Raw genomic sequence first — 8,243 nt, 5'->3', positions numbered from 1 at the left:
CTTCCTTTCACAAATAATTCAGCATTCTACCTCAGGGGCTGTGGGGCAAAGAGGGAACCAGAAATGGATGTACCCACAAATTTACATTGCTCTAATCATCTCACACGACTGACAATACAAATCCCAAACAATGGCTGTTTATGAAAGTACTTTGTACCTACTCAGCAGCATAGCTAGCCGCTTGGGTGCCCGGTGCAGAGCATCCTGCAGCCAAGGGTGGAGCAAGCCATGGGGGCGGGGCAAGCCAAGGAGCCTCTCCACAACCTCCCCCTCAACTGTAGGGCAGCTGTGGCGGTGGGCAGACACAAGCCCCACACTGCCATTTCAGGCAGCGCTTGGAGCCTGCAGGCACCCAAGCCACCACGTCACTCCCAGGAGGGACACACGGCTTCGGCATGCTGCAGGCCCTGCAGTAAGTGCTGGCCCCCGCAGTGTGGCGCCCAGTGCCAGCCGCGTTTCGTTGCATTTGTTGACTGAACTAAAAAGTTTAGTGAGCCCGTTAAAAAAACAACAACCTCATATTTTTGTCATTTTGTCACCCTCCTCAGTGATGACACCGGGAGCAGCCCACACCCATCACACACCCCTTCCTACGCCACTGTACCGGCTTATATGTCTGGCAGGCTGGGCAACAAATATCCCATGGCTTACATACAACACAAGTAACACTTATGTATAACCACAGCTCCTGTTATTATCCCAATAATGCCAAACTTCATTTTTCTAAAAGGCACATTCTAGTCCTCATGGTCAAAGAGAAAAGATGGAACATGTGATGTAAATAAAAAGTAAAGAATCTGAAACATTAAATAAAAAGGCTACAAGTCATTTGTACTTATGCTCTAGTGGTTTTTTAATTCCTACATTTTTAAGATCAGAGGATTTCCCCACAACCATTCTTTACAACCAGGCTCATTCATATAAAGCAGGCATCCTGCAGCATTTCCTCATTGAAGCCGTCACATAAGCCACTGTTCCAGCACTGTAGTCTAGTATAATAATGGCTCTTGCATTCTGCAGATGTTAGTGACCTGAAGCTACAGTTGCAGTTCACCTGTGAGCTATTTCTCTGAAAGTGAGGTCTGGTTTGTCATTTGCCTCTCCCACTCTCCTTTGCTATGGCAGTAGTTGTGTTTTCCCAAGGCAAATCCACAACTAATCTGTTCTTCCCAAATCAGAAGTAAATGTGCAAAGGTACAAAATGGCGTAGTCTGTTAGCTAGATGTCCTTTAGGCACCATCGGGAGAAAATATTCTTGGTGTATTGTAGTCCAGTTTTGTGGGGGCGTGGGGATGTTTATGAAAGTGAAAGAACACCACTTATAGCCTATAGCTTCCAGCTAAAACCACTCCAATGTCAATCATTTAGGATTTACAACCTTTTAGAACCTGTCAGCACAATTGGAGATTTTGGCAAGATTGACTTGGGCACCACCCATTCTGGCAGCTCCCCCACCTCGCAGCTCCCCCCCCCCGAAAGACGAAATGTGTGTGTATGCACACACAGACACCTTAATCTGGATTGTTGCACCATGGTAGTGCTGAAAAGCACTGAATATATAATTTTTACAATTAAGTAAATTAAGGCATTTGTGATTTGAAGCCAGAGGTCCATTTGCTTACCTGTGCTCATATACCTTAAAAAAAATAGAAATATGAGTTTGCACAAAAGAGCAGTTCAAGCCAAGAAAGGATTTGGAGTTGTTCCCATGCCAGTTTGTTTCTTCCCTATTTCCTTTCACACCTCTTGTACTGCAAGGCTAATTTTTATTTTTAAAAGTTTTTGTGCAAGAGGAATTCTGTGAAAAAGAGCTGCTTAACAAAATTAAGATACACAAAAGGACAGTCTGCATCCTTTCCTTTGGGTTGACAGAAGCAAAAAGTGGGTGGTTGTTGTTGTTTAGTCATTTAGTTGTGTCCGACTCTTTGTGAATCCATGGACCAGAGCACGCAGGCACTCCTGTCTTCCACTGCCTCCCACAGTTTGGTCAAACTCAAGTTGTAGCTTTGAGAACACTGTCCAACCATCTCGTCCTCTGTCATCGCCTTCTCCGTGTGCCCTCAATCTTTCCCAACATTAGGGTCTTTTCCAGGGAGTATTCTCTTCTCATGAGGTGGCCAAAGTACTGGAGCCTCAGCTTCAGGATCTGTCCTTCCAGTGAGCACCCAGGGCTGATTTCCTTAAGAATGGATAGGTTTGATCTTCTTGCAGTCCATGGGACTCTCAAGCAGAGATCTCCAAACTATGGTCTGCAGGCCAGGTACGGACTGAGGGACTCATTTATCTGCCCCCCGGCGACCCCCGCCATGCGCCGCCGCCGCCTGCTCTTACCGGCACAGTGCGGCATGGCTGCCCACTTCTGGATTGGAGGAGCACCGGAAATAGCTTGTGCGCATGCGCAAGCCTTATTTCCGGTGCACATCTGGGTCAGAGGAAGCCCATGCACATGCGCACAAGCTATTTCCAGTGCTCCTCCGACCAGGAAGTGCACCGGAAATAGTGTGTGCGCACGCGTAAGGGCACGGGCTCCCCGCCCTCCAGCCCACCATGCAGTTGGCACTGCAGACACCGGCCCAAAGAATGGTTAGTTTGCTGACCCCTGCTCTCAAAAATCTCCTCCAGCACCATATTCAATTCAAAAGCAACAATTCTTCGGCGATCAGCCTTCTTTATGGTCCAGCTCTCACTTCCATAAATCACTACTGGGAAAACCATAGCTTTAACTATACGGACCTTTGTCAGCAAGGTGATGTCTCTGCTTTTTAAGAGGCTGTCTAGGTTTGTCATTGCTTTTCTCCCAAGAATTTAATTTCATGACTACTGTCACCATCTGCAGTGATCATGGAACCCAAGAAAGTAAAATCTCTCACTGCCTCCATTTCTTCCCCTTCTATTTGCCAGGAGTTGATGGGACCAGTGGCCATGATCTTTGTTTTTTTAATGTTGAGCTTCAGACCATATTTGCGCTTCAGACCATATAAAAGTGGGTATAGCAACAGATTAAGGTTACCAGATTTTTTTAATGAATCGGGGGACACTTTTAAACTTCCTACTAAATAGGTGGATTTTGTTAGGGGACTGATTTGTAAATACGGGGACTGTTCCCAGGAAACGGGGACATCTGGTAAGCCTACAATAGATGGCACGCAGTGAAATTTCACCACATGTGAAACAAGACTGCCCACATGAACTTCATTATGTCCACAGTTAGGTAACATGTGGTTTTATATTGCATTTTCTTCCCTTGTGGATTATGCATGGATCAAGAAAATCCAAATTTAGAAGAGCAAAATTGAGGGTTGTCTTTTGAATGAAGGTATCATGTGGACATTGGGATGGGGGGATAGGGTCACAAACAGCTTCAAATTCCCATTAAACTTCTGTGTAGATAAGGTCTGAATATTCTAAGTAGAAGGCTTAGGGGGGAAGCCAGCTAGTGCCAGGAAGATATCTGGCTGGGAAAGAAAATTGGAGCCATTAAGTGTCTTCCTCTAGTACAAGCTTCCCCTCCTCTTGCCTGCCTGCTGGTTTGAATTTGAAGATTAATTTGAAGATTCAAAATTTATTCTTCCTCTTTTGTGGTGGGAGGGAGAAGGTCTTCACTCTTCAGTCCATTATGTTAGTGTTTTCACCTTACTTTCTGATGTTTTAAGATGGTATTAGAGCTGAGCTGAAGGGATAGGGCATCATAAAGCAGTAAAGTACATAGCTAAGGCAGGGGGAGGGAGTAGATTTTGCTCCCCAAACTTATTTTAGAGTAAAAGGTTAATCTTCTCACCACCACTACCCTACTTTATATTCAAACTTTCACTGAGCATTTAATACACATGTGTGCATTTGGTTAGGCCCTTAGTCTCTTCAACCTTCTGCCACCTGCTATTTCCTCAGCTCCTTTGAATGTATACATTCTTTCTGCTGTTGACTCACTTTCTTTAGACAACTTGACCAGTTTTGTACTCCTACCAAGAACACACAAACTCTTTCCCCTTTCATTATCTCATTTTTTATCTCACTCTTCTAAACCATCTTTTTCTGTTCTTGTTTTCCTCAGGACCCCCCTCTGCCTCATCCAGCCTTCCCTCAGCTTTCCATTTCTGGAATACCTACCTTCCTTTAGCCTCCATGTGTTCAGGCTGTTTACCTGTGAGTGCTCCTTCCTCCTGGGACCTCTTCCTGCTGAGCTTTCCAGTCCACATTCTCTATGTGAGAGATTTTTATTTTTATTTTACTTCATCTGGCAAAGTTGGAGCAATGTGAAGCCACAGCCTAATAATCTCCCTCAGCAGATGGAATGTTCACAGACACCGTTAGGACCTCACAGTAGCTCAGCCAACTCAGGAACCAGAGGCTTCATTGCCACTGCTTTCAAAATTGACACAAAACCTCTTAGAAATGCACTACAGAATTGATTGTCCACATTTAAAACTGGGATTAGAGAAGGCTGGTAAACTAATGTAGCTTAGCCAAAAATAAAAATGCATAAATCCACAGAATAAAAAAGAGATATGGCTCATGTAGTTCAGCCCTGAAGTACAAACATACCCCAAAAAAGAACACTTTGAATTAATTGGTTTAAAATACGCATTTGCTCAAATAAAGGTATTATTTCAAACAAGAAAACATTATTGTAAAATCAGATTGCAATCTATTCAATTTGTTCCATACAGAAGGTTCAGATATGATCCAAATCCAGGGGGTGGGGTGAAACTCTCCTACCCCTTGCCACTTAAAGTAATATTTTCATTTATTAGTTTCGCCGAAGGCAGAAAGTTCCTCTCACTCATTCTGGCTATGATTGTGTCTGAGAGCAGGAATAATTCTGGTCCCTTCAAACAGCTGTCTACTGCTGCCCTCTTGCTGGTTTTTAATAAGTAATCTCCAGCCAGGAGCAGCCATGGTAACAATAAATGTGTCACCAGCCTTACATGCTTCCTTTGGTGGTGATTCTAGTCCATTTATCATCATAAAAAATGGCTTGTGTCATCCTGAATGATATTAAAAGTTGCTCCAGGACTTTAGTAATGAAACAACGTGCCTGCCAGACCTATGGAGAAGCTGAGAACACAGAGTGTTTCCCTCACAGCTAGTCGTCAGTCATCTGCTTGGTCTCTCAGGATAACCAAAGTTTTTCAGACCATGTCTATGGAAGTCTTTGGAGACCAGCCAGCAACATTTTATTAACTTGTCTTTGTTTTTTTCTGTTCCAAAATTTGCAGGTGCTACTGTCTCAAACCTTAGGAGTTCCCAAGAATAAATGACATTTCTCATTGGTGGCTGAGAGGTTTTCCGGAAAATTTCCCAGCAATTTTACTGGTTCAACAGGGCCATCCTAATTAAATGTTAGGAAAGGAGAATTTGACTCACATGGTCATTGAGGTCTGACCTGGGCAACCTTGCCAAACAAGTGGCTCACTGGGACATACAGTTATTTTTGTTTTAGCCCAAACCATCTATGTGACTCAGGATAGATTATAATTTTAAGTAGGTACATGGCTCCCTGTCCTTCTAGGGCTTGCATCAGTGACTATTGCTGGTGACAGCCCTGTTTCTGGTGGTTTAATGCTTTTTTCAGCAATGGCATGCTAATGTGAGTAAAGAGTCTCTATAAATATGACAAGCATGGTTGGTTTTTCCTCAGGATTAGAGATACCCAACGTAGCCAGAGGGGTGTATTGGTCTTTCCTCAGAAGGTGATCTGGGGGTCACACTACAGTCAAATCTCTGCCCAGCATAAATCTTCAGTTCTAGGCAAGATTTTAAAAGACAACTGTACTGTTTCAAACAAAGGGGTCATTTCTCAACATGTATGCCCTGTATTAATATTAAAATAAGCCTAGTAAGAAAGGCATCACTTCAGTTAGTGATGTGGGCTTACTGGGGGGGGGGGATTGTGAAAATCTCCACAAACATTTCTGGAAAGTTTTCCACAGCCCTAAATCAGCTGGTATTTGATTTTGCATGTAGATTTAAAGGTAGTAAACATATTACAATTGTATGCTGCATTAATTTTATGAACACACAACAAACACGTAACCAGCTGTATCAAAATAATACTCTTCAATATATTTCTCTCTGTATCAAAAGCTCCTCACAGACATAATCTACACGTAGAGATTGACAAAGTTCAGCAAAGTAACATAGTAGCAAAGTAAATAAAAGTCCCAATAAATGATATATTTCACAAGGTCCCAGAAATGAATTTATCCACATATGTCTCTGTGTATTCGTATGGTCCAAGTAATCCAAATGGATTACTTTAAGAAGGCAACTCTGGAGCTGTAGATTCCCATCACCTGTACAAAAACCAATACTGTATCTATCTATATAACCTGAGATTACAATTGTTACTTTATGCAAGAAACCGCTATGTCATGAGATCCATATATCTTGATACACATTATATGGTACATACACTATTGTTACAATTGTCTACATTGTTTGTATTATTTATATTTTGTGTAAAAAGATGTTGAAATACCGTATTGTATTTATATTATTTAGAAGTACAGTGTATGCACCACTGACGAAGCCCAGGAGGGCAAAACAGGGTTATTATTCCGGAAAACCTTGTCGTGGAACTGTGCAAGCTCTTGTTTGGATTACTTGGACCATACGAATACACAGAGACATATGTGGATAAGTTCATATCTGGGACTTTGTGAACAATATCGTTTATTGGGACTTTTATTTACTTTGCTACTATGTTAATTTGCTGAACTTTGTCAATCTCTACATGTAGATTATGTCTGTGAGGAACTTTTGATACAGAGAGAAATATATTGAATAATATTATTTTGATACAATCAGTTACATGTTTTGTGTGTGTTTGTGAATGTTTCTACGTAACCTAGGTTTGATGTTGATTTGCATTAATTTTATGAGCTGTCCACTCAGAAGTGAGTCCTATTAAATTAAGTAGGGCTTATTCCCAAATAAATAGGGTTAGGCTGTTTGAGGCAGAAAACTGAAGAACAATTAAACACAATAATAAACATGCAGCTGAATGGCTGTAATACTGTCCATGCTTACATTGGAGCAAATTCAAATGAAACGTGAGATAAGTAAACATGGTTAGAACTGGGCTCCACATTTGCCTGCCTGTTAATAGTACCCCTTTCTCACCATGGGTCTGATGCTGCCTTAAAAGGTAAAGGTAAAGGACCCCTGACAGTTAAGTCCAGTCGCAGACGACTCTGGGGTTGTGGTGCACATCTTGCTTTACTGGCCGAGGGAGCCAACGTTTGTCCAAAGAAAGTTTTTCCGGGTCAAGTGGCCAGCATGACTAAGCTACTTCTGGAGAAACCAGAGCAGCGCACGGAAATGCCGTTTACCTTCCCACCGGAGTGGTACCTATTTATGAATGATATCTTGTTACTGGCAAACTAGAATTTATTCTGGAATGCGTTATGCCTTAAATTCATGTTCCTCAGAGTCAACATATGAGACTGCCTGGTAGATAACACAGTGAAAGGACAGTGTTCTTGCGCTTGAATCCTGCTTCAGGCTCTTCTTATGTCTGTAAGGCCAGTCTAGGGATATTAGTCTCTCTCTGGAAACCAAAGATTAGATATTATATAATTAAGGATTAACAGTCCCAGCCTCTGCTAGGTTCACTTTTAAGAGTAATATAGAAAGAAACATTTGGGCAATTGTTGGTTTCTGTAACTCTGTTGCCCCTGGTGTGATTCTGTCTGTCGTGCATCTCTTAGAGGCGTCCAATGTAGTGTCTTCCTGATGCTGGTGGAGCACAACTCACATCACCCCTGACCATTGGCCACTCGGGCTGGGGATAATGGGATCTGTAATCCCACAATATCTGGAGGGCTGTAGGTTCCCTATCTCTTATCTAGCGTGGACACCTGTGCAGAAAATAGCCTTCTCCCCCCAGTAACCCCTGCCTAACTTCCGAATCATTACTAAATTACCGGTATGTAGAACATGACTCTCCCTTCTTCATTGAATGTTTTTAAACAGAGGTGACCATCTCTCTAGGATTCCTTAGTTATGACTCCTGAGTCGCAGGCTGTTGGACTAGATGACCCTTGGGAGTCCCTTCCAGCTCTACGATTCTACAATCTCTTTGGTAAAACAATAAACGATACAGATTTGCCACCTCACCAGTTTAAAACCGAACCCTGTTGGATTTGGGCTCCAGCGTCAGTGCTGAGAAGAAGTAAATAAAGGAACAACACAAAATAAAATAAAAAATTCTTTCCAGTAGCACCTTAGAGACCAACCAAGAA

This window comes from Lacerta agilis, chromosome 6, assembly GCF_009819535.1.
Source record: "Lacerta agilis isolate rLacAgi1 chromosome 6, rLacAgi1.pri, whole genome shotgun sequence".
Taxonomy (NCBI): domain Eukaryota; kingdom Metazoa; phylum Chordata; class Lepidosauria; order Squamata; family Lacertidae; genus Lacerta; species Lacerta agilis.
Note: the sequence above shows the minus strand (reverse complement) of the source record.